At 40.6% G+C, this 25,559-nt stretch overlaps 1 protein-coding gene and 1 long non-coding RNA gene across 6 annotated transcripts in view; one reads left to right on the forward strand and one right to left on the reverse strand.

Annotated features, from left to right (window-relative positions):
- Positions 1-24,642, forward strand: part of LOC107053858 — a 132,636-nt gene extending 107,994 nt beyond the window's left edge. For all 3 annotated transcript variants that reach the window (XR_006939860.1, XR_005861409.2, XR_005861410.2), the window contains 3 exons: positions 4,696-4,752; positions 5,068-5,245; positions 17,836-24,642. This is a non-coding gene — a long non-coding RNA (uncharacterized LOC107053858). The remainder of the gene's footprint in view (positions 1-4,695; positions 4,753-5,067; positions 5,246-17,835) is intronic.
- LOC424300 (von Willebrand factor D and EGF domain-containing protein-like) overlaps positions 1-25,559 on the reverse strand; it is a 162,952-nt gene that overhangs the window by 132,755 nt on the left and 4,638 nt on the right. The window lies entirely within an intron of this gene.

Here is a 25,559-nt window from a genome sequence, read left to right on the forward strand (position 1 = left end):
CATTTGCCCACAAATAGTGCTGTGGAATAAATGGAAGGACACACGATCACTTAGATAAAAGCTCAGCATGGCTGGACAGGACGGAGAAATTCTGTGGCTTCCTTGCTTTGCAAAGGGTAGCCTCATTTATTGAATATGCCAATTAGAAAAAGCAACAAAGCCAAATTGTGTCAGTTACTCTATTAAACTTCACGAAGTCTTATCACCTCTAATTCTGACCTGGCTTCAGAATTCAGAGACAGGAAGGCTCAGCTTCTGAATATAGAAATCTCTACTGCCATGTCAGAAGAGAATTAAAAACCTCATAAATCTCCTCAAGTTATCTTTAAGTTAATGGGGATGCCTTTAAGAACTTCTGAGCAATCAATAGCAAGAAAATTATAATTATTGTTATTGATTGGTCTATTTTGCTCTCATAACCCAGAATGAAAAAATGGCACAATATGAAAAGGTTCTTTCTTACGACCTAATCTCAGTTGAACATACACTTGCAAATGTAGCTTTCCTAAATAGCAGTAGCAAAAACAAACTCACATGTTTTGATTTTAGAGCCACTGGGCTCTATTCAGATGGAAATTTGAATTCCATGGTTTACCCCTTTGAGAGTTGGAGCTGTTTCCATACCTAAACTGCAATGCAGGCTAATTACAATTTGAGAGCCACACATTTTTCCCGACTGCTCCCTTGGTAAATGCTGCATTTTGGCGACATTTCCTCTACTTCTTCAGTTCAATTCTGCATACGGATGATATAGCACTGGGGAATGTGTCACCACTAACTTATTGTCCATGAATCCAGGATGCAGCAAAGACTGGCAGAAAGATAAGGGGGCACCAGATGAAGGCAGCTGAGAGCTGCCAAACATCAGATTCCTGCGTATGTCCTGGGTGTGATTTAGATCCTAATATATGCAGGGTGACGAGGCAATTTTTCCTGTTATTTCTTTGCTATTATTCATCACTATTATTCATTCAATTCACCAGCACAACAGTGTTTTCGGCAGCCAAGTGCTCCTCACACGTTTATAATGGGTTTTTCTGTCAGCACTTTGATATTTAGGAAGAATGGTTGGGTTTGCTCTCGCCTTTGCCATAAGGCTGTATTCGTTACTGTTCTGCAGCAATGTTCTCTCTGCTTGTACATGGACACGCTCCATTTCTCAACTAATGCACACTCCTAGAAGGATCTCACCTCCTCCTGATCAAAATCCAGGTCTTACCAACCCCATCTGTCTGTCCGCTCATGGGCTGCCCACTCCTTGAAACTTGGAGGGCTGTCACAGAACAGGCTTTGGTACGCAGCTCTGAGGTTGCAAAAACCCTTCACAGGCATTATTGCACTCTGGATGGATTTGAAAATATTAAAATAAAAGGTCACGAGCTAGAAATAGTTAGAGGCGTGCCTGGCTAGTGAGATAATATAAAGCTGTGTGCTCCCACCTGTGGAGTGCAACATTAATTCTACTTGATTTCCATAAACCAAGTTTATCAATGATCCTCAGTGATGGTTCCTTCGGCACTTGAAAGATACAGGTTCTGTATATTCAGACATAATCAGCTTTAATATTAAAATACATTAGCACCTTCCTGCTATAGAAACAAGATGGTTGCAGCTTCAGCCAGCAATTTCTTACAGTCGTGGTATCTGGGGGGAATCTTGCACGTCTGGTTTTCAAGAAAGCTGCTCATTGTGCACCTAGCACTTGAATGAGATCTGTTGGCTCGTGCCATGAAAGAGCAGGGCCTTAAGCACCAGTTCATGAAAACCTCTCCATAAATACATTTGCTCATTTCGTTTACTAGAATTTTGTCCCCACTCGCTATTCTAAGAGGTACACATTTTGCTGGGTTATCTTTGCTTTGGTTGTTCCACAGATCTCTGTTAATTTACCAAGAGTAGCAGAAGCATTCGTAAATATAGCAGGGTTTCGGGAATCTGTAAGTTCAGTGATAAGCTGCTTTTTGATATAAAAGAAAATCCAGTTCAGCTGGTGTCGGCTGAGCCTTCATTACATTTACAGCTGCTACCTGTGCAGTCTTTTAGGATGTAATTACCATAATAAGAAAAACATCTCCATAATTATATGTGCGTAAAGCAAGATGCCTTTCTCTGGGCATCTTGCTAGAGCTGCAGATACAGATATGCACACTTGCAGGGGACACAGGGGATTAGGGAGGCACAGGAATAAATACAAGACAATTGTTGCCCCATATGGTGCGTATTATAGGCAGATGTGTTTTGATCAGGATCAGCCATGCAGAAGGTAAACTGACTGATTTTTTTCTCATTTACACTGAGCTAACTCTGATCACAGTGCAGTTTCATGTGGTTTAAAATTTATGCTTTCTTAAAAACAACTGAAAATGTGGAGGGGAGATTTGTGTCCTCCCAATGTTTTCTGTGCTGAGGAAACCAGGCCACCCTCCAGTGGTTATCTGGGCTGTGTGGGGGCTTTGCATGCAGGGATGGGATAGGATGGAATGGGATAAGATGGGATAGGGTGAGATAGAATGCGATGAGGATTTCCCCCACCACAGTCCACGTGTTCAGTGCTTTATGTAGGAGATGCAGCACTGGCACTTTGTAGTTCCTTAGAAAATAAGTAAAAGAAAATCAGATTGATAAATGGAGTATCCTCAACGGGGCCCACTCTCTTTTGTAGACCCTGATAACACAGTACCAGAGAAGATGAATCATAATTTTTTATTTCCAAGAAACCATTTCCATGCTGAGCTTTCAATTCTTTACCTCCTTCTTAATTATAACAGTCAGTGCAGACTTCTTTTAGCTTATTGAAAAAGATGGTTGAAAAAGCTGTTACTGAAGGAAGTAGCCAGAGCCTAATGCTTCCTCTAGTGGATATTTCAACAGAGAATGTGATCAGTGCATCACCACCCATTGGCAAAACAAGACATTTGTAGGCAGACATGCACTGTTTCAGGTTTTGTTCCATCTTTCTATCAAAAGATTATCAAAAAACAGACTTGATTTTGCATTCTTTCTTGGTAATTGGCTAATAACTGTAATTTTCAACTTAAAAAGATGGGCTAGAAACCATTGTTCAGAAAAGCCCTACAACATTACAATTGATCAATTTTTCATTACACTTGATGCATTCAGTTTACCACAGTCATTTCATTTGTAATTTGAGCTAAAAAAAAAAAATATAAAAGGAAAAAAAAAAAGCAGCAAAAAAATCTACTCAAGCAATTTTAGATTGGAAAGCCATAACACAAATTAGTACACAAAGAAACAGCAGGCAATCAATTTATCATTTGCTACTTTATTCTTTAGCAATTCACAGTAATTGTTGAGTCACTTTTGAAACTTGTAAAATTTGATTATGTGAAACTTGGTAAATGTCAGGCTTTGGTCATTTCTGTGTTGTGTTTTATGAGTTTGTGAAGGTAGATCCCTCTGGGAATGGCCAATGCCCAGCACAAGTGCACACAGATAAAATGTAGCACAAAAAGAGCACAAAAACACCTCAGCCCTTCCTTTCCCTTTCCCCTTTCCTCTCTCCTCTTTCTTTCCTCTTCCCTTTCTTCTTTCCTTTTTCCTTTCTTTACCTCCTCTCCCCTCTCCCTACCCCTCCCCTCCCCATCACACTGCAGACCAACATCTCCAAATCAGTGCATGTCAGCTGTGGTCCCACATGCGCACCCGACTATCATGTCTCTTACAGTACCCACTGCGTGGGTGGGATATTGCAGAAATGTGATGATGTTCTTAACCCCACCGTTTGAATGACACACTTGTGAACCTGTTAATAAGAAGGGTTTTGCGTGTGGCAGGATGTGAGAAGCGGTGGTGCCACATGCTGTTATGCAGACCTTACACCTGTTCCTATTTATTCATGGGTGACCTCAAGAGGGCTTTCTATTTTTTATTCTCCACACTGTTCGTTTTTCTGCAGTTGGAAATGAGAATCCCATTAACCTTTTTGGCCTTGATGTCAAATTGAGCTGTATGAATATTGTTTGCAGGCATTGGGTATGCTCAGAGAGGCACTGGATGCACTCAGAGCACAGGGGACAGAGAGGAAAAGCAGCAAAGGCAAAGAAACCAGCGAGAGAAAGGGAGATGACCTGTGGGCATCTTCTGCTGAGTTTGGGCTCTGCTGGCAGATTTGGAACTGCCTGCTTTTCCCTGACCTGAAACCAGGTCTGTTGTGTGCTTGGGCAGTGTTCAAGCACTTGTGTATCCCTTGGCAGATCCCTCTCCCACTGCAGCTGCTCTCTTTTATATTGTTTTAACTATAAATAAGAACATGCTGACTTTGCCAGCTTCTAAAACTGTTTCCCTTCCCTTTCTTTTAGCAATTCCAGCAAGAAAATCTACCTAAATACCAAAATGCTCTGCTGCTTCTTGATTGCCCTGGCTCATTTCCCCATTCCAAAGCAGAGTGGGATACTAAAAACTGTTTCTTCTTTGCCCTAACTGTACTGGCTATAACAAGACAGAAAATAGACAGAAAATGTCTCTCTCTGTCTCTCTCTCTCTCTTTTTTTTTTTTTTTTAATTAAATGAGAGAATGTCTGGAAGAGGCACTTAGCTGTGGGAGAGGCTTTTTTCATGGAGATGTCTGCAGGTGTGGAGGAAGGTGCAAAATCCCTAAGGGGCAAGGTTAACCTGCTCCCATTGGCTTTGGTCACAGTGGGGGAATTCAGTCATTTCCCTTCTTTCTTTGCCCAGAAGCAGTGCATCATGGAAAATGGCTCTTCATTGGCTATCAAAGCTGAATTGCTCCAGGTAAGTGCATTCTCTCATCCTTCAAGTGAGCGGGGCACTTAGTTCTGCACTATAGTAAGAGTAAATATTCACATTGGCCACTCACTCTCACCTCATGTTATTTAAGCAAACTTCACACTTAATATCGCATCTCCTGTGAATAAAATTCAAAGTAATCTACGGATTGAGGCACAGGGTGGTCAGTAATGATGTTATCATGCCCCTCAAGGAATTTCCTTACCTTCTTGATTCTCAATCCTGTTTCTTTTGAAAAAGTGGTTGGTTAATTTGTTGTTATTGTTGTTGTTTTAATTATTATTCTTTTGCATTGGCCAGAGTGATTCTGCAGCTGATCGTGTTTGGCATGTTTCAGTCTCAGCAGTCCAAAAGCCAGCCTTTCATCAACAGAAGCATGCACTACAAGGCTTATCGTCTCTCACTCAAAGCACGTTGTGAACAGGTGTATATTTCCTTCTGACAAACACCAGAAGAACCAGCTCTTATGCCTGCCAAGGTAAATCACACTGAGATCTCAGGACTGAGATGATGCTATTTTTCCCTTAACGATTTCAACTCCCTTTCCCTTTGTTTACCCACCTACCCCAGCTAAGCCTTTTGGCAGCAACTACAACTCTCTTTTCTACCCCACATTACTTTTAGATGTGGTGTGAATGACAAGCCCGGGTCGGTATCTATTGCGATAATCTTTGCTGGCTATTTTTAGCCTCTTGTGCCTTTCCTGTCATACTAGGGTAAAATTCTAGACTAAGTACGAGTTTCACTTCATCCATTCTATAATTTACTGAAATTAGTGCTTAGCGCAAAAGAAAGTATTAAATCTAGGTTATTTCCTTACAGAATGCATAAATGCAGCAGCATGGCTCAATATTAATAACAACCAAATGGCTAAATCCCTGCAAACTGGGATCGAAGTTTATCCCTAGGGATCCAGCAAACTCTTAAATCACTGAATTATCTTAATTCTAAAATAACCTTCCAGAAGCACTGTGGGGCCCAGCTATGCTTTGGGTCATTTAGCCTTATCTGGAATGTTGAGGCTCTTCCAGATGCAGACAGGCAGAATGCACAGCAGAGCTGGTCAAACATGTGAAGACTTGGGGTATAAAAGGATTAACAGCTGCTAATGTTCTCTCTTTTCTTCTATTACAATATTATGAGTGCAGACAGTATCCAGAGCAATGCATAAAGGGAAGGATGGCATGCAGGAAAGACAGAAATACACCTCTATAATACTGTGTTGAACAGATGATACAGGCACTAGGAAAATGTATGAAGCAGACTAAGTAGCAATTCAGTGGTCTAGTGAGGGAAAGTGACTTCAACCTAAAATTAAACCTTTCATTTTTTACAGAGCAATAGTCTCTAAAATGAAAAAAGGAAGACTGATAACAATTGAAAGTCAAACTAAATGTCTGTTCAACTCAGAAATAGGAATCATTGAGTCATTTAAATTTCAAAAATGTTGAAAGGGGATATTTCAACTTTAAAAAAAATGCACCTCTTTTTCTGTAGTCTAAATAGTTTGTCACATTAAAAATGGAGCTACAGTAGATCCTGATGATGTAGTGGTGGTGTCAGCAATGCCATTTTAGCCAGCTCTGTTCCCTGGAAGCTCTCTCCTGAGGAATCCCACATCAGTTGGGTTTTCTCCATGAGCATGTACTGTTTGTCTATCTTGATTGCATTTCTTTGCTTGAACTGCTCTCTGTGATTAGCTTTTACTCTTAATTCTTCTATATTCCTTCTTCTGTCTGCTGTCCTGCAAGACCCCTGCCACGCTGCATGCTCAATATTACACAGCTCCTGATTTGAAGAATACAGTGCATGCACACTGCACAACATAAACATATAGGAAAGTGAAGTCTTGGCATGGTGCTTAACCCCGCCCTGATTCCCCAGTGTAAAGACCATGCAGATATTTTTGGCATGAGCAATGTTGAAATGAGGAACAGCCTGCTGCTTTTCATGATAATCCTCCGTATCTCTAAATTATTGCTGCAGTGGCTGCATGGGAACATGAGGCAAGGAGACCACCCTCTCCCTTGATAGTCCTTCTGTGATAGATGGATCCCTCTGTCCTCCCCCTCAAGCAAGGATATCTAATTCTCATTTCTTTCCTATGCTGTAGTGATCAATCACGTAAAAGAATGACTCTGGGTATGTATCCCAAACGCTCTGGATTGGCATGTGACTTACAAACATTTTAACATATTCCTTTAGAAGCAAAATGCAGACTTCAGTGCTGTGACACAATGCTCTTCCCGTGGTTTGCATCCTTTTAGGTCATAGTTCTTCCTAGCACAAATTCAATCATGTTGCCAGTAAGTCTGGTCTGCCATCGGGATCTCCATCTCTAAAAAGCCCCAGTATGGATAATATTATGGCTCTGACTTGAAGCAGTCACCTCTACCAGCTAATGTCTGTATTTCTCTTGAACTCATTTCTTAATATTTGTTACTTATTCATTATGACTCCTTGACTACAGAGAGTACATCAAAGCTGAAATTTTCTCTTTAATCAAGGACCTAAAGCATTATCACTCTGATCATGGGATAGCAGCTTTCAGATTTGCTTCTCTGTCCTATTATTGGAATGCATCCCATCATTTAAAGTCCTCTTCTAAGGTGAGAAGAATAACCTTTTCTTTTTCAAGGCAAACTTTTTTTCTGAAGATCCTCCACAGACTTCATGGGCTTATTCCAAGAGTGAAATATGTTTTTCTAGGGATTGAATCGTTTGCATTAATAATTTGCAGTAATTTTGCATAGCCAAAATCATTTCAAAGATTTCTAAGAGGTTAAGAACAGAAGGCTATTTTGGCTGTGGTTTCATGAGAAATGGCAGTCCATCTCTGCAAAAGGCTGTGCAAGTAGTCATTAAACTGTTTCCTTTCACAGGAGAACAAAATGTAGAGAACTGATCTCTGTTCATGGGTGCATATGGTATATGGGGAAGAGTCTGCTTTTCAGCTTGATATAAGACAGTTACATCTATGTATAATTGCTAAAATAAGGGTTATGGTTTTTTTTCTGCCAGATCAAGTAGGAGGTGGAGTTGGAGTTGCTAGCAGACAACGTTAGATTAAAGAAATTAATAATTTCTTCCAGCCTAAGTAAAGTAAACACTAGAGCTGAGTTAGACCCTGCAATGCTGCTAGTGGGAATTTCATCAAAAGAGCATCCCTGACTAGGAGATGAAACCTTGGTAAAAGGAAAAGGAACAAAATACATGAAGAAACACACTACTTGTATTTGTTGTCCTAACGTCTAGCCTGAGCCAGCAGCAAGAAACTATGAGACACTTGTGCAACACAATAAAAGGTCCAAGAAAATAAGACAGGGAAGGACTGGAGAAGGTTGCTTAATCCATCCACGCTCAAAACCATGCACCATGGATTATGCAGAATCCCATTTTCCACTCGTGGGATAACATATGTGGACTTTGGAGGCATTACTATTGTTAGTCTGTACTCTGCACATGCTGTGTTGATTTGGTGCAGAACTTATCTTTCTGAGCAGCTCTCAGAAATTCCCTATGAACCTTGCAAATTCTTTTCTCAGTCCTCAGGGGCTGCCCCGAAGTTCTATCTGCATGGCTCCTCCGAGGAGAGTGCTCTGAGCAATCCCTGCTGCTCCCCAGCAAGGGGGAGCTTGTTCGTACCCTTATCTGCTTAGGGCTTGGCATGGATGGTGCACACTCGTTTTACCTTCTGTCTGCTAACAACTTGCCCCTGAGTGTTTGGAATCGGTATAAAGCGAATAGAGTGCGATACCATATGTTAATTCCAGTACGCTTTTTGGCTGATAAAAGTGAAGAGTATAAGCTCTGTGTGAGATTATTTCATATAAATGCATCAAGGCAATTGCATGGACAGGCTAGGAAAGCAGTAGCTTTATCCATTAAGATTTTATCTAAATAATCCAAATGTTATGAAGGAGGAAAAAAAATGATTAGAAAGGTGGGTAGCAAATTCAAACTGCCTAAAAAAAATCCATCTGTGATCATGCAAAGATTCTGAACATTGAATTTTTTAAAAAAGCTAAGAGATGTTTTGTATGAGGCTGGTGCATCAGAGCTATTACTCACTTTCTGGGGTGGAAATGAGTATTCTGCCACTGCGCATATTTCTCACACAAGCAAATGTAAACGGCAAGAGGAAGGATGATGTTCTGTGGTGCACTTGTTCTCTTGGCGCTTGATAGTATCAAATAACTCCCAGTTTTGCCAATAGAAAAAGAGTGAATTTATGAAGAATAAGATCGACTGAAACAGATGACAGTATTTAAAAACGTTAGCTAATATTGATGTTTCAGTAGAAAGACTCTGAGAAAGCTGCCCCAAGGATTTGATTGATATGGCTGCCACAGGGTTGGTGTCACGCTGGGTAAGTCACTCCAGCCGTGTCAGAGGTGATCATTACTTCTGTGCTCCTTGTTTTCTGGGTGCCTGACTGATGATCCTGATATGCAGAAATATGAAGCACTTAATGCTTAGCTGCTGCTGTGATCCTGATGTCAGAGCTGGCTGCAAGCATTGCGATGAACCATTTTTCTGTTGGAAACTGTTGACACCGATGAGATTTTCACAGAAATGTGTATTTCCACTGAACTTGTGGCTGTGAGATTTTGTGAATAATCAAAGCCCATGAGAGACTACTGCAAAACAGGAGGCTTGGTGTCTGCTCTGAGTCAGCCCGTCAAAACTTCCCAAATTAAAGAAGTTATGTCCTGAGCTAATGGCTATTAAGAGACTGGCAGGGGAGAGGGGAATGAGAGGACCCTTCTTCGCTTCCTTCTCTAAGCATTGTTACTAAACATCTCAAAGGGTTTCATTCCTGCTTAAAAGAGTTTGGAAAAAGTCTTCATATTTTCCGTGGAAGTGGAGATCATCTTCATACTTGGCTTCCCTTAGGGATCCTCTAGGTTCAGAAATCTGTCTCCATGGATTAGACACTTTTAATCCCTTTTCCCTGTCTCTGAAATCACCATTTCCTCCATTCTGAGGCAGGATTTAGTATTACTGAGCCATACACAAAAGGGGTTTGCCTTTCTCCTCCTAAGCTGCAGGTGAAGGCTGTTATGTGGACAAGACTACTTCATTTAACTTTCTCTGTAGGTCACACTTCCAGGCCTCTTGTTAACTTTACTGCTCCTTTTTTTTTGAACTGCAATGCCTCCAATTTGTCCAGCTTTATTTGATGATCAGGATCAGACGTAGCACTCCAGCTGGGGCCTCTCAAGTTCGAGTGCACAGGTCTAATGAGTTAGTTGGTATGCTTTATGTGCACTGCTCTCAGTACTAAATTTTATTCTTCCTAATTTTTCCTAATAACTAACTCTGGAATTTTTGAGTCATTAGGAACCTCCACTGAAGGTAGTCTGCTTGGTTTGCAGGTTCCCAAATCATCCTTTCTTCACTTTTAGATATTAAGCAGTGAAATTGTGCTTCTGCCTTTGTCCTCTGAATTTCAGAGGTCCTCCATAATTTTTGAAGACAGTTTTTAATGATTCAAATAATTATTTGGCTGTTACTCGGAGTGGATTCATCAGTTACTGCCAACCTGGATATACCCATTTTAGCTGCTTTTTCTGCCTTGTGTTCCTATAGCCCTCTTAAAATTAACTGTGTTAAGTATCTGATTATAATTAAATTACTCTGAGAAGGCTGAAGCAACAAAGACTGAATGAATTGGTTCTCTATGTCATTTTACCTGCTTTCCTCCCCTTTTAATGGACCAACACTACTTTCCTTTGCTGTGATAACATGAATACTATTTGCCCTTCACCCCACAAAGGCTCTGAAAGTAAATTAATGACTGCACATTAAACACCTAGTTGCTATAACGAAGAAGGAAAAAGCCTATCAGGCAATGAATGGCACTTCCAAGATGGGTTTTGCTATTTTGTGGCATACGTGCGTTAGAACCACATGCTCACAAATAAGAAAGACACGAGCTACTGACTCAGTAATTGAGTGCCATCTATCCTGGGCACTGAAGGGAGCACAAGTCCTTGAGCAAATCAGTGCACAATCATGCCCTACAGACTGGATTATAATTCACAAGCACATGGAGCAAATTAAGGTGGCACAAACAACCTTGGCTCTGGGGTTTCCTGGTTAGTGAATGTTTCCCATCACAACTTTGTGTGATGATGGGTGGAAGAGGAATAGATTTCTTCTTAGAAATTGTGGTAATGCTTTGGAACACGCTGCCCACGGAGATGGTGACATCACTGTTTCTGGAGCTGTTCAAGGAAAAGGTGGATGTGGCACCAAGGGACATGGTTAGTGGGCATGGTGGCGATTGGCTGACAGTTGGACTTGGTGACCTTGGTGGTCTTTTCCAACCTTAATGATTCTATGGTGAAATCGCTCTGGTTCAAGTGCTGGGTAGTGTCTTGTCAGCTTCTCCAAAGCACTGAGTTCTTCTTTGCCTTGGAATAAGTTAGTTAGATCCATCCTAGCTGAGATGGTAACTAGCACCCTGTTACTCTTTGTTTTTGTAGTTCCTTATCCACAGACAGAGAATCATGTGCTCTTAGCAACTACATAAATTTACAGCACTTTCTATCACCTTTCTGCAGTATCTGATGACTGCACGATTGTACCAGGTGGTCCTGCTCTCTTCTGGAAACACCTGGAGATAGTAATCATGTATTGCATAGCTCCTTGTGAGCGTAGATAATGATGTAAACTATAAGTGAAAATTATTTTGAAGTGAACTGAGGCCTCAAGTTGAAATAGCACCAAGAAAAGCTGAACCAGTGCCATGAAGATGACTGCCAAAACTCTTATTTGTAAGCGCTTTGTTTCCCAATATTGTTTACTTGAGATTACCGGGGACCCAATGCCAACCTGACACAACGTGACCCACAGCAGCCTCTGCTCCAAACTGCAGACATTTCCAATGGTTTTTTATGGATCAGTTCTTCCTTGGAGAGCACTACAGTGCTGACATCCTGGTTGCCCTGTGGCTTGTGTGACTATTGGTTTCATGACTTGAATCTAGCATCCTCCTATCCAGAGGGAAAAATTTAGACTATACTGGCTTTGTAGTAACAAAGATTTCCTACAGTAATGAAATACTTACCTGGTGGCTCGTAGCAAAGTTAACACTTTATTTTCTGCTGAAGTAGTATGAATAATTACCAGAGTGGGTCTGGAGCTGACCTTGCTTTTCTCCCCAGATATTATTTTCTCCTCCTGTTGTCCAATCTGGCTGTTGGAGATTTGACTCATAGGCTGCCATTCAACCTCCCTACCCAAGACCATAAAATTAATTGAACATGCCTGTCTCCATGTGTGTTCACTAAAGAGACCGTCCATTCCAGCATAAGTCAGTACAGCATTGGCATCAATATGAACAGGAAATATCTAAAGAGAGGGCATGAAATTTGTGCACTCAGCCTGCTATACAAACCAGCTCATTGCACATCCTCTCCTTGTCCTATATGTGTAGCCTTTTGTCTCCCGTGTCCTTTCCACTTAATTTTAGTTTGCCCTCTACTTTCACCTCCATTACCGTGTTATACATGGGCAATTGGCCATGTGACTCAATCATATCAGCCTCCTCCTGCTGTTTTACTTCAATCATCTCCAACCTTTCTCCACTGAGCTGACAAAGATACTTTCTCCTGTGCCATGGAAAAACATGATCTAAACAATATGATAATGTTAGCATTCTGCACGCATGATTTCAATCACGTCTCATGTAACCAGTCACCTGGCTGTTTTTTATTAATGAAATCACCCTTGTTATCAGTTTGTTTTCATTCATTTCCTACAGAAAGATTGCTCACAGCTTGAGTCAAGTCAGGCATTTCAGCATCACTGTCAGGAAGACAGTAAAGATAATAAAAAGGAGTATGTCCAGATGAATCTTTGGAAATATAACATTTAGGAGCAGAGATGCTTCTGATAGCTCTCAGTCATTTTGCAGAACATTAAAGAAATACAGCAAACTGCTGTTTATGCATGCTTTTGTATTGCTCCTGTGCATCCATTCTGTAAGTCCAAGTTTCCCACCCTTATTTCTCATTTTAAGATTGTCTGCTCTCAGAACTTCCTTCCCAGGAAGAGTAGCAGAAGGCTGAGCGAGGCAGTCACTGCCCTGACCCAGCAGCTGGGTCCAGCTGCCACCACAGCTGCAGAGTCCTCCAGAGAGCACTGAGAAATTGGCCCTTCTACTGCCATCCATCCCTCAGTATCAGGGTGAATGCTGCTGGAAGAAGAGGTGCTCCCCCATCTCTATTCCCTCCCCAGAAGAAAGGGATCGCTGCCCCATGCACTCAAGTGTGCCCTGAGATCATCTGTTGTTTTTTGCTTCTGTGTTTCTCTTGTGAAAGAAATAATTTTTGCAATGTCAATTGGCAATATCTGCATCATTATGAAGCTTTCCTGGCACTGCTTCTGCTGATTGATGGCTGTGAAAATGCAGCATATTTCATTTTCTTTTCCTAGACGTGAAGCCAGCTGCTAATGGTTTTCACAGGGTGAAGCTGGCAGCTGCAGGATCAGGTCTCAAGGCTCTGAAATGTACATTTGCAGGACTGCCACCTGGGCTTTTGGCTGTTTTATTACTTTTGTGAGAAGTAATCTTAGCAAAATAGGTGCTGTGCCTGGCTGCATATTCTGGGGTCTGCTTTGGGAAACTGAGGGCATTAGGTGAATGGTTGGGTTGAACGGTTGGACTGGATGATCCTGTGGGTCTTTTCCAACCTTGTGTTGTTCAAGAAGAGGATAGAGGCTGCACTGAGGGGTCACAGACTTGGGTTGGTGGTTGGACTAGATGATCTTAGTGGTCTTTCCAACCCTGATGTTTCTGTGATCTTGAAACCTTTCTGTGTGCAATTAAAACTTCCCTTGCCTGTTTCCAGAAACACATTGAAGCCTGTGGTTGACATTTATCTAGTTTTATCCATCTGGCTCTTGAAGTCAAATACAGAAACTAATGCATAAATATTACCCTCTTTCTGTTAATTGTGAGTGCTTGCTGAAGATGGAAACAAACATCAGTGCATCATTAGTGAGTAAGAGCAACACTATGACTCTCTGCAGACACCAAACCAAGTATTTTCTTACAGGGCTTAGATAAAATAGGTATCTCTGTATGTACTTGTTCCTTCCTTCTACAAAATGGCCATTTGACACCAACGTGTGTCTATCTCACCCCGTTTCCCATATTTCATTCACAGTATGTAGCTGAGGCCATCTGAACTATAGAATTGCCATATTCCTTCTTCAGGCCAGATGTATCTCCTTCTCTGAGAAGGGTCCTCTGTGACTACTAAGCATGTGATGGGGTTTGGTCCCACCTAGCTGTGTAAATGGCACATTCTTCTGTGGGGAAGAAGCAGTAAAGGCAGATGGGCTTTGGCATTGCTGCCCGTTATTCACTGGGCTGACACTTAGCAGGTCAGCCAGGATGACTGGCTTTTCTTTGAGAAGAGCAAGACAAAACTGTTTGGTTTTCCAGGAATTCCCAAAAGCAGCAAGAGAATTTCATAATCACACAGAAATCAAGCAAGCACAAATGTTGCAGGGTTGGCTGCTCCGTCCCAGGAGATCAACCTTGACACACAATTGAGCAATTTTAAACAGGAGAATTAGAGTCCATAAGAACTACCCTAAATCTTCCTCACAGTTCAGAAAGTCCTATTTGCTTAATTTCTCATCTATATGATCAACCAAAAAGCATTCATAGTTTCTAGGAGGCCAAAGAGTGGATCTACAGAGTACACTGCTATCTCCTGTGGGGCTCTGCAGGTCAAATTCTTTCTCATCAGCGTGTGCCACAGAGGCTTTAGATAGGGAACTGGTGAAGAATAACAGATCAGCAAAAGCCATTATCTCGAAAGACTGATATTTACTGGATTCTTGCTTTTTAACTTTCTAGCTGAGTTACAGAATTTCCTTTATTGCTGCACATTCATTTTCTTCCTCTTTAAAAAAAAAACCCAACAAAAACCAAACACAAATACAATTGAACTGAGTACGCTCAGGTCTTATCCACTGTTATCTAGAATTATCACCAAAGAATCTTTTAAGTCCTATTCTCATACAAATGAGAATTGTGTACTTCCAGCACAGAGCAGTACATTAGCAATCCTGAGGATTAACAACAGAATTGGGTTAATAAAGAGGAAGACCCGAGCATACCGTCTGGTCGCACTGTTCCCAATCTAATGTGAAAAGGTACTTTCAGTGTAAAGAATACAGTGGAGCAAGTTAAATTAATGCCACTGCATAGACTTCATTTGGATCCCAGCATACACGTTCAGATTCGTACGAGCAGAGGGAATGGCTATTAGGATAATCAGGGGGAATGAAGAGCTTGCTTTGTAAGTAGAGATAAAAATTAATTTGCTTAGCATAGCAAAAGGGAGAGTGAGGAGGCATTTTGTGTTGCTGATATGTGCACAGAGGGAAGGGAGCTCTGCAGGCTGAAGTGAAATGCAGTGAGAATATCAGCTACGAGTGAATACAACACTAGGGTGCAAAATAGGAAATTTCTACCTAAAGAAACAAAGATTGAGATGGCTAAAACAAGAACCCTACTTCTCTGATGGATTTCATGGTGGCTTTTAATAGCAAAGAGCTCAGGCTAAGCTCAAGCAGTGGCAATGTCCACGTAGCAAGGGCTTTCATTACATTGCTAAAGGAGATCTGCACAGTAGCATTCACCAAATTTTTCTTCCACATGGCCCTAAAGAAACAAAGACACCTCCAGCATAGCACATGGACACCTCTAACAGACTGTCCCCCTCTCTTTTGGATGAAATACTTGAAAACCTGGTGTCTGAAAATGAGTATGATGTATAGAATCAACTTGACAGGTTACTTAGGTATATTTGACAAAGGAAAAGCATCTCCATATTACTGCCACTATTGAAGCAGAGAAGTTGGAAGTATCTGATGCAGGAAAGTTTTGAAATGCTCACCTTGCCCTCACCCACCACAGGTTTGATTTAATGCCTATAAGCCACATTAATGTTTACAATATTTCACTTTTTGATAAAAAAGTCCAAAATCTATTATCTATTTTGTTATTTTATCATCAATCAATTTTTGTTGGGATTTTTTTTTTTTTTTTTAAATACATTCACCTTCTTACCATAAATATCCTGGAATATAAAAATGTCTGATTTGTAGACTCTCACTATGAATAAATTAAGCTGGATTTATGAGACTTATGGTCTGTTCTTCCTCTGTTCTTTGGAGGGCTTTGTGAATGTGCAATGAGAGCTCCTACTTCTTATTATGGAATTTTATTGCCACCATGTAACTGGGTTAATATAAGAAGTATAAATAGGGATGTGCATTTGCCAGTGTGATGTTTCAATATGGAGATGAGCATATGAATTTCAATATATGAACTGAAGTACAGGCTGTATTACTTACTGGGTGCATGGAAAGAAAAAGCACTTATAGTGCTGAAGAAACAATGGATTATGTGGGAATTGTCCCCTAGGAAGGGGAAAGAAGATTTCCAATGGCAGCCATTTGTATGATTCCTTCCCTTAATCATCACCTTGACTTGATAATCTTGGAGCTTGATAGCCTTTAAGGTGCCTTTCAACCTAAGCCAGTCTATGATTCTATGATTTTTATTCTGTTTTTCGGAGTTGGGAGAAAGTGTCAGACTCAATTTCCTTTGACCCTAAATCTAAGAGTAGAGCGGGTACTCTGTACACAGCAGGCAGGCAATTTACTTAAAAGGTTAAACACCTCACTAGCCTAGAACAAAACTTCATCACTGTTGTAGCCATTTTTGGTTGCTCTGTGATGTCAGGTGGAGAGCCAGTGGGTTATTGCTATATTATGTTTCATTATGAAATCCAGTCAGATTAATGACTTTGGGGCCATTTGAGATTTACATAATTTATATCGATGACTTGCTGCTTAAAGTGTTTTACCAAATCAGGAAATAAATTGTAGGTTTTATAAAAATATCATAATTAAAAATTGACTTGTACTAACTGCTGGCTTCAGGAATGTGCATGAAGTTCAACTATGATGGATTGTTTTGCTCAGTGCAAACTATAAAAAACAAGAGAGACTTATGACGATAATAAAGCTTTTTGTGGGGAGTGGTTACATTATCAATCTTTATATTGAGCCAAATGCTGCTTGCATTTCTTCTGCGCATATTTTACTGACTTCACTCTGACCAGTTGTGAGAAGAGAGCAATATTTGCATTCTACTGAAGAAACATTCAAGATATAAATATCTGTTCTTAAACCAACAATAAAACCTCAGAATCCAGAAATCAAACACTTATTTTAGTTATTTCACTCCAGAATTATAGCAAACCCTATTAAATCATTTGCTATAAAAACAGAAGGAAAAAATCTCTTGACTTTCTTCAGTTTAGCAGTCAAAATATTCAGGTGGTGAATGTTATTTTTTCACTGATTTGATTGCAGGGAATCGATGAAGAAACATGCAGTGGGTATCTGTGATACGTAAGGCTGACACCAATATTTTTGGTGAGGGGGGTTGTTGGGTTTTTTTTGTTTGATGAAAATGAGTTTGAAAGTATCTTTCGGGGTATAAAAAAGAGCCAATTCTTTTTTTCTCTGTATTACTGCCGTATTTCCAGTATATAAAAGGGGACTATAAAAAGGGGGGGAAAATCAACTTTTTACTAGGGTAGATAGTGATAGGACAAGGGGAAATGGTTTTAAGCTCAAGGAGGGAAGATTTAGATTGGACGTCAGGAGGAAGTTCTTCACATAGAGAGTGGTAAGGGACTGGAAAAGGCTGCCCAGAGAGGTTGTGGATGCCCCATCCCTGGAAGAATTCAAGGTCAGGTTGGATGGGGCCCTGGGCAACCTGGTCTGGTATTAAATGTGGAGGTTGGTGGCCCTGCATGGCAGAGGGGTTGGAACCTGATGATCCTTGAGGTCCCTTCCAACCCAAGCCATTCTATGATTTGCAATAAAAATCTGCAGAGCTGAACAAGAACAATGGCTTTGGATTTAACATGGAACTATAAAGTTCATATATAAGAAATTAGACACTCTTCCTTTTTTTTTTTTCTCTTTTTTTTCTTTTTCCATATATATCAAACTAAAATTCAGTTACTTAATCTGCATGCTGAGATTTGCCAAGGATCAGGAAGAAATGAGAAGTTGTTCCTTGTTGCTACAATTGGAGATGAAGCAAGAAACACTTTCCTACCCTTCTCCCTTGGAAAAAGGGCACTGGGAGAGAGACAGTGTCCAAGCTGCTGTGCTGCCTGGGAGCTGGAAATAGCAGATGTTAGCAGGCCAGAAGGGATGAAAGCAAAGTCCTAGGATGGTGATGCATGGCACAACAGCACCAAAACATCACACAGAAGACCATGTCACAATTATTAATGCAAGAGGAACGACTCTTATTTGTATGAGAGAGAACGTACAATTGCAGGTGCAGAGTAATTCTAGCTGGAGGCTCGTTTTTTTTTTTTTAATCCAAGCCTTTTGTATAATGCAGCAGTGCGTGCACAGCAAGGGGTACACTCTCATGATGAAATTACACGTTCAACAAGCTATGCCTCACAGTCATGGAATACGGTGGGCATGCAACAGGGAGAGAGACTTCCTTCTGATACACCTTCGTGAAATGGATTTGAAATAAGTTTGAAAATTTGAAATAAGTTTTGATCTGTATCTGTACACCAGATATCTGTGATAATATCAATGTATTTCCCCTTAATGCCTACTTTTTCCCCAGTGCTGCATCCCAGCCCTCATTTTATTCACTACCTTACTTCACTGGCAGCCCTAAAAGAAATCAGAACAAGGCAGGAAGCTCACATGTTGCTTTACAGTTTTGCTTGGGTCTCAAATGGACCACGTGACACTGATAAGCTGTCTAGATCTTTATTTCCCATTTTCCTTAATTATGGCCAAAATCACATTGATAAAATCTTCCAGATGCCTTATCCAAGCTTCAGAAATAAATAACTCGTTGGGTTCACTTTTGAACTCACTCACAAAACAGATCACTAGGGGTCACCAGAAAGAAGAAAATATTGTATTTAATCTGGAATGCTTAGAAGTCCACTCACTGCTTTTCAGCTAATCTTCTGTAGGGGATAATTTAGTTTTCAAAAACCAAGACAAATTATTTTTCTACAGACAGCAGGTATTTCCTCCTAATGAAAATGGTATTATAGCATGCCCATGGTAAAAGAAGAGGAAAAAAAGGCTGTGTGCAATTTCCCTTACATAATTGTATGGTGAAAAAACACTCTGATGTGAAATTTTACTCCAAACTCAAATGAGACACTCTCTGTTCTGTTTTACCACCCTGTGACAGCATAGTTTCTAATATGGCCCTTTGAATTTTAATTTGTTTTAGATGGGCTTCAACAAAGCAGTAATGATTTGGGAGGTGTAATGCAATGGAATGCACAATGACAGCAGAGTAGCAAGATCCGAGACAGCAGCAAGTGAAAATTCACTCAAACACAACAGCAGTGGACAAAGAAACAATAGAAAGAAGGTGCTTACCTTCAAAAGGCCTCAGGTATGCAGAACTCTCCAGCAAGATACCTTTGCATCCACTGCCAACCCTTCAATGAGATGAGGGAAGGAGTAGATCCTGGCTCTAGTCTTTCCAGTCACTCAGGTACATTGCATGCACCTGAGCTCCACTGGGTTGGCCCTGCCTTCCAACCAGGTGCTTAATCACTACTTCAAGCTGTGACTCAGCATTTCCAGTACAGGGGGATTTCTCCAAGGGTAAACAAAGGGACAGGCTGCTCAGGTAAAAAGGATGTTTTGCTACACTTTGGTAAAATTAATAAAGATCTGTCCAGAGGGGCTGTGGATGCTCCATCCATGGGGGTGCTCAAGGCCAGGTTGGATGGGCCCTGAGCTGCTTGCGGACACCCAGCCCACAGCAGTGGGTTGGAGCTTGATGATCTTTAAGGACCCTTCCAACCTAAGCCATTCCATGATTCTCTGATTCTATAAGATAGCACAGGTGGAGTTCAGTGGGCATTCAAGGCAATGATTGGCTCAGCGCTATTTTCTTGCTCCCTGCCCTGTTTTATTCCTTCTCAGAGCTGCACAAAGGCAAAGCTTCTCCGTGAGTCTTGGATGCCATTGGCCAGTTTGTCTAATGAAAACTGAGAATAAGCTAAGAAGGACCTCTTTTACCCAGATTCATCTACTTTTCTGCAGTGGTTTGAAGCCTATCGCAGCAGAAGCAGGAGGGCTTGAGAGCAGAGACTTCTTGTGCCCAGCAGAGCTGTTGGGTTTCTTTTCCTGGTGGTGCACAGAAATGCACCTCCTTCTGTGCTTTGTCTTCTCCTCCTGTCTAAATAAAACTGATATTGTTCTTCTCCTTTCCCACTATTTTTTATAGTTAATGAAAAAGCCCACGAAATACAACTACCCCTCATGCTGCTGTTGCTTTTATATAGTGCCTTTTCCCTGCATGGATGCCAGAATGCACTCTTAAAATCAAACTATATGAAACAATAATTTCTACCAGAATGGAAAAACATGGCAGCAGATAGCAGTGCACTTTAGCTCCTGATAACACTTTGGGAAATTAAGGTAGCTTTAAGGAGCAGGAATAATCCCAAGACCTCAAAGAGGTTAAATGCAACAGTTCATGCAACAAAAAGCATAACAATTCACAACCCTTTATATACAGAATTTACTCAAAAGCTCCCCATTTATCTGCCTGCTGTGTGCCAACAGATACCTTCTACCCCCACCTCTGGAGCTTTAAACCGAGTTTCCTGTATTGTGGGCTCTTCCCTTCCATGAGATTGTGATTTTTATGAAAAACAAATTAAGTTGTGTTTATCTTAATGCAAAATACCCATTTTCCTCATGCTCTGTGTTAAGCACAAAGCAACAGGGTATGCAGGTTACTCTGTGCCTTTTATTTTCCAGAAAAGGACTTTTTCATTAAAAAAAGGTTGACAATCCATGCGTTAGAACAATTGCTTCATAAGCACAAGTAGGCATAAATCACTTCTTTCTGCAGTCAGATATCATTGAAATATGACAGTACTGAAATTTAATACACTTTTTATTTATTTTTTTCATTCTTTAAAAAAAGATGTACATATGGGCTAGGTCTGATGGAGAACTTTAAGGGCTGATTATTTAAAAAGCTGTTAACAAAAATGGTCATAGAAATGTGCAAGTTTTAAGAGCACCTGGGCTTTCTGTTGTTACAGGTTTCATCTTTTGAAGGGAGGTTTGTGTGCATGGGTGGTTGGTTTTGACCAAAACCACATATTGATCAACTGAATGGTCGGTCTATCTGCCTGTACTGAAACGGAAATTTTGGTATAAATAGCAATTGTACATAAGAGTACAGTTATACTTAGAGAATGAGTGGACCGATGGTCCATTGAACTTATTTACACCTTTACAGTAGACAAAGACATGGAAGAATGACGCCGAAGCCCTCGTTCTAAGAAGTATTTAATTACTAATGGAAAGTGAAACAGTTCAAATAAGAGACCTACAGATATTCTCCCCTGGCATAATCGATAGCCTAGTTCTGAGGGCACTTGCCTGTGACAGAAGTGATTGATTCAGCTCCTATACACTAAAATGCAACATCTTTCCTGTCAGGAGTGATTAAAAAACATCAGGCCGTTGGTTAGCGCGCTGGGGTTCTCTCCGTTTTGTCTCAGTGGAAAAGTAAATTCTTAAATTGCTTTCAATTGTTAAAGCAATCAGATAGAAAAAAAACTTCCTGCGTGGATCAACAGCAGTTACCCAACCTGAGGTTGGTTATCTCCGGGAAGTCCCACAGTTTGTAAAGTGCTATGCAGATGATCACAGTGCAGATTTGGGCTGTACCAGCTGTGAGCTGGGGAGGATATTCAGCAGCAAAAATCCAGTTTAATGGCTGGATTTGTGAGGGGTATTTATGGTGACCTTCATCATTTTCCTTGCAGCATTTCTACAGCACTAATTTTAGCAATAATCACATGAAACACTGATAACAGCAGTGCCCACAGTGATGTTGTCTCTGCTTATGTATACCCATAACCATCTGTCCTACCTTTTTTCAGCATTGCCACGTTTTCGTTTTATGTTCACTTTAGCCGCATTGCAAGTAACATAAGTATTAGCATATGTTAAGATTGAGGAAGGCACAGCTTATCCCTGTGTGCTGGCCAGCTGCAGGGTTTTAAATCTGAGAACCTCAGTGAGGGTCCTTCAGAAACCCTGTGCATCACTGCCGGGGAGAGATTTCTCACTGCTTAAAAGAGGCCAGAATAAAGTTGTCTGCTTCGAGAGTGTTAAAAAATAAAAGAAAAATACACTGCTACTAACACCAGACTTGGGAAGATGGCTTGCTTCCCAGCTAGTCTTTGTACTGTTTAGGATTTTATTTCTTCAACCAGCAAAGCCAACCCACTGGATCTTCTTTCTGAGTCCCTCTGTGCCCCGTCCCTGGAGCTGTAAGGGGTGAGTGGGGACAATGCATCAGGTCCCCTCGTGTCCCAGCAGCTCCTTGTGAGAGTGCTCAGCCTTCCTGGGAGGCAACCCGCAGGCTCAGCCCTAAGACAGAAGATGAAGTTGTTTTGAAACAGCAGATGAATAATATTGTCAGGAGTCGATTAATGAAAGAAAGTATCTACATGCCCGTGCAAGGAGTGCAGGTAATAGCAAACAGAATAAGAAACGTTCATGGGTAAGAAGCATTACGAAGCAGCAGGGATAACTGTGGGTGATTTTCCTGACTAGAATATCAGTTATTGGGAAAACATGAAAAAGTAAGAAGCAGGGAAGGAAAGATGCTGGGTAGTTAGATTTATGATTTATATCAAAGCTATTTGTATTGCAAGGAAGCAATCATGTCAAGAGGAGAAAATAGTTGTTAAATTCCTCTGGGAGATGTATAGCTTGTGCGGGCTCAGAGCCTGCAGCTGAGACTCTATCCTGAACAACGTTTGTATGGGCTCAGTGCCCTCACTCAAGCACGGGCAAGGGACAGGGAACCTGCCCCTTAAACCTTTGTCCCTCTGTATCCAAGACTGAATGCTTCCACACAGCCATAATCTTTGATCTCTTTGTTACCGTATCACAAGGCTATGCCAGACCTTCAGCTCTGTGTGGAGTGCTTGTTATTAGTGAGTCTTAATGCGTTATGGGAGATACTGACCCATGAGGCAGGACTGGCCATATACCAGCACAGATCCCACAACTGGAAGATGGACAAATAGACTCCAGACCAGGAACACTACAGGCTACTCCAGTTCTCCCAGCACAACTATTCACAGCGGGTTGTTAGGGACTTCCATTACTGGATCAATTGACCTAACCAGTCCAGGAAAAGGACAGAGAATTATGTGAAATTGGAGGGTTTGTATATTAAACAATCACAAGTGAGACTTCAAAAAATTGTTACAGGAGAAAGGAGCCCAAATTCTTCAAGGAGTGTTATGGATGGAAGTAGCTGTGTCTCACCAGCTTTTACAAAATCTTCTGCTGGCCAACACCACTATTTCTGTTCTTCCTAAGGTAAAAGGATAGCTTTTATTTATGTTTATCTCATGCTACTTTATATACATTCATAACAAATGCATTTTAGCACTCAAAAATGAGTTGCCAGTATATCAGAGTAGGACATAACCTCCGCTTTATTTTCTTTGTATTTCTTGCAAAAGAGAAACAAGGAATGAATTAGATTTCACCCTGTTTATATCTTTGTTTCCAGCTCTAATCTTAGCATCTATTAAAAGAACAGAGCAAATGGCTCTGGGAATTGTTATATATATATTTTTTTCTAATCCGCTGAGGAAAATATAGAGCTGACAGTAAGGGAGCATGAGTGGATCAAAGCATCTATGCTTTCTTATTGAGGGAGGTTGAGTCACAGCCAACTAATTTTATAGTATAGTCATAGTTGATAATAGAGCAAATAATTGGCAGAAAGGGACAAAGGAGACTATTAAAAATAATCTCTGAAAGATGTTTTCACATCTGCCTTTTTCAGTAGCTGGACCAGATCAAAAAATAACATACCTGATTAATGCAATGAGTTCTATCCAATGCTAATTCTAAAGAAAATTTTAATTATGAAGTTACAAATAACAAAATGTTAGCTTAGCTCGTGTATAAACTAATGACTGATTTTTGTCTCCTTTTTCTCATCATATCATTAGCCATAAGATAAAATTCTATGAAAAGTTTGCATGACATTCAAACATCATCAAGACATGATTCTAAACTGAGATGAGAAACAAGAAGGAGCTGACATAAGACTCCTTTTTGTAGAGGAATGCTTTAGTTCAGATCCTAAAGTATTATCTACATTTGACATTGTTAGTTATTAGAACTATTAATTCAGGAACTTTGAGAATCCTCCCTCATCATTTTGTAGTCATCTAGATCTTAGCCATAGGCATTTGCCTCTTGAGAACAGCGAACACAAGCAACTTGAGTAGTTACTTCAAAAATACAGGAAAAGTAAGACTGCCAGTCTAGAACATGAAATATTATGCCATTTCTGATTTGCATAAGGAATGGGGGAATCTGGGGTATCCACCAGCCAGTTCATGGAAGCTGCAAGGGCCGGTGGGATGCTGAGGTGTGAGCAAGACACTACATGAGGGACCATTTACTGAAACTGTCAACACACAAAGCTGCCAAGGGATAGTTGAGTTGTAAAATGCTCCAGCTACCACAGGAGATGCATTACATTATTTCAGTATGCAGATAAATTGCTATCCAGCTCCTGGAAGCTGCTTTGTGAACAAAATAGGGGAATAAGATAAACTTGCTCTCAATCGATGAATAATATAAAACCAGCAAAAGGAGCAGAGCATACTACTACAATCCCTCAACTATATTAGGCAATCAATTTTTCGCCTTTCAATATGTAGAATATTCCCTTGCGGCTCTCTGTGGATGCCATGCAGTGTGAATACAGCAATCAAAGTAATAGACGTCGGAATAATCAAAATAATATATGTCAGAAAGAAGCAAGTAAGTACATACATTCATTAAGTGAATCTCCTAAGAGCTTAGTGCACAAAGCTCCTTCCAGAATAGCTGTACAAACAATTGCACGCACTAACACATGGTTGTAATTGTGTTTCAAAGTGAGATGAAAAATATTCCTCAAACTAATCATTTATTATTATTATTATTTTAGTTTTGCCATGAATAATCCCTATTCAGGGCAAAACACACAGTGTAGCTGCCATCATGAAATTAATAAGAGTCATAACTGAAGGTAAACTATGTGGTTTTGAAGAAAACTTAAAAAGCTTGGAAAAGACAATGCTGTCAACCCAGCATTAAAGACTGTGTTTTTGTAATGAGCATTGGCAGCATCCAGCACTGAATGTCCACCTGTGAAACAGCAGGATGGATACCCAGGAACACAGGAGACAGAAAGTTGGAACGTACACAGGGATGTCCATGAAAACAAGCTTGCAGGCCAAAGTCAGACAAATCAGTAATTTAGCAGCCTTCAAAGCTTTTCTCAGCAAATTATTTACAGGGGTATGGTACAAACCCAGTTAATAACCCCAAATGGTCTTTGTCACCATTTCCACAGGCTTTTAGAACAGCCAGTCTAGGTCACAGAAAAATGGAGGAAAGTTATTGGAATGAAAGAGCTGTTTCCAAAGCTTGCTAATACAGCCAGAAATGCTTCTTTTGGCTACAGATGTGTTTGTCAACTGTTCTATATAGCATCTTGGAAGGGATAGATTCCTTTCATGACTGAAGTCAAATGGGATACATTTCAAGTTTTGGTCATCTGAAACATGCTAAAACCTTTAAATATCACCAGCAATGCTTTGTGTCTCCTTGTGTTTATGTGTGCA

This window comes from Gallus gallus, chromosome 7 (assembly GCF_016699485.2).
Source record: "Gallus gallus isolate bGalGal1 chromosome 7, bGalGal1.mat.broiler.GRCg7b, whole genome shotgun sequence".
NCBI classification, from domain to species: domain Eukaryota; kingdom Metazoa; phylum Chordata; class Aves; order Galliformes; family Phasianidae; genus Gallus; species Gallus gallus.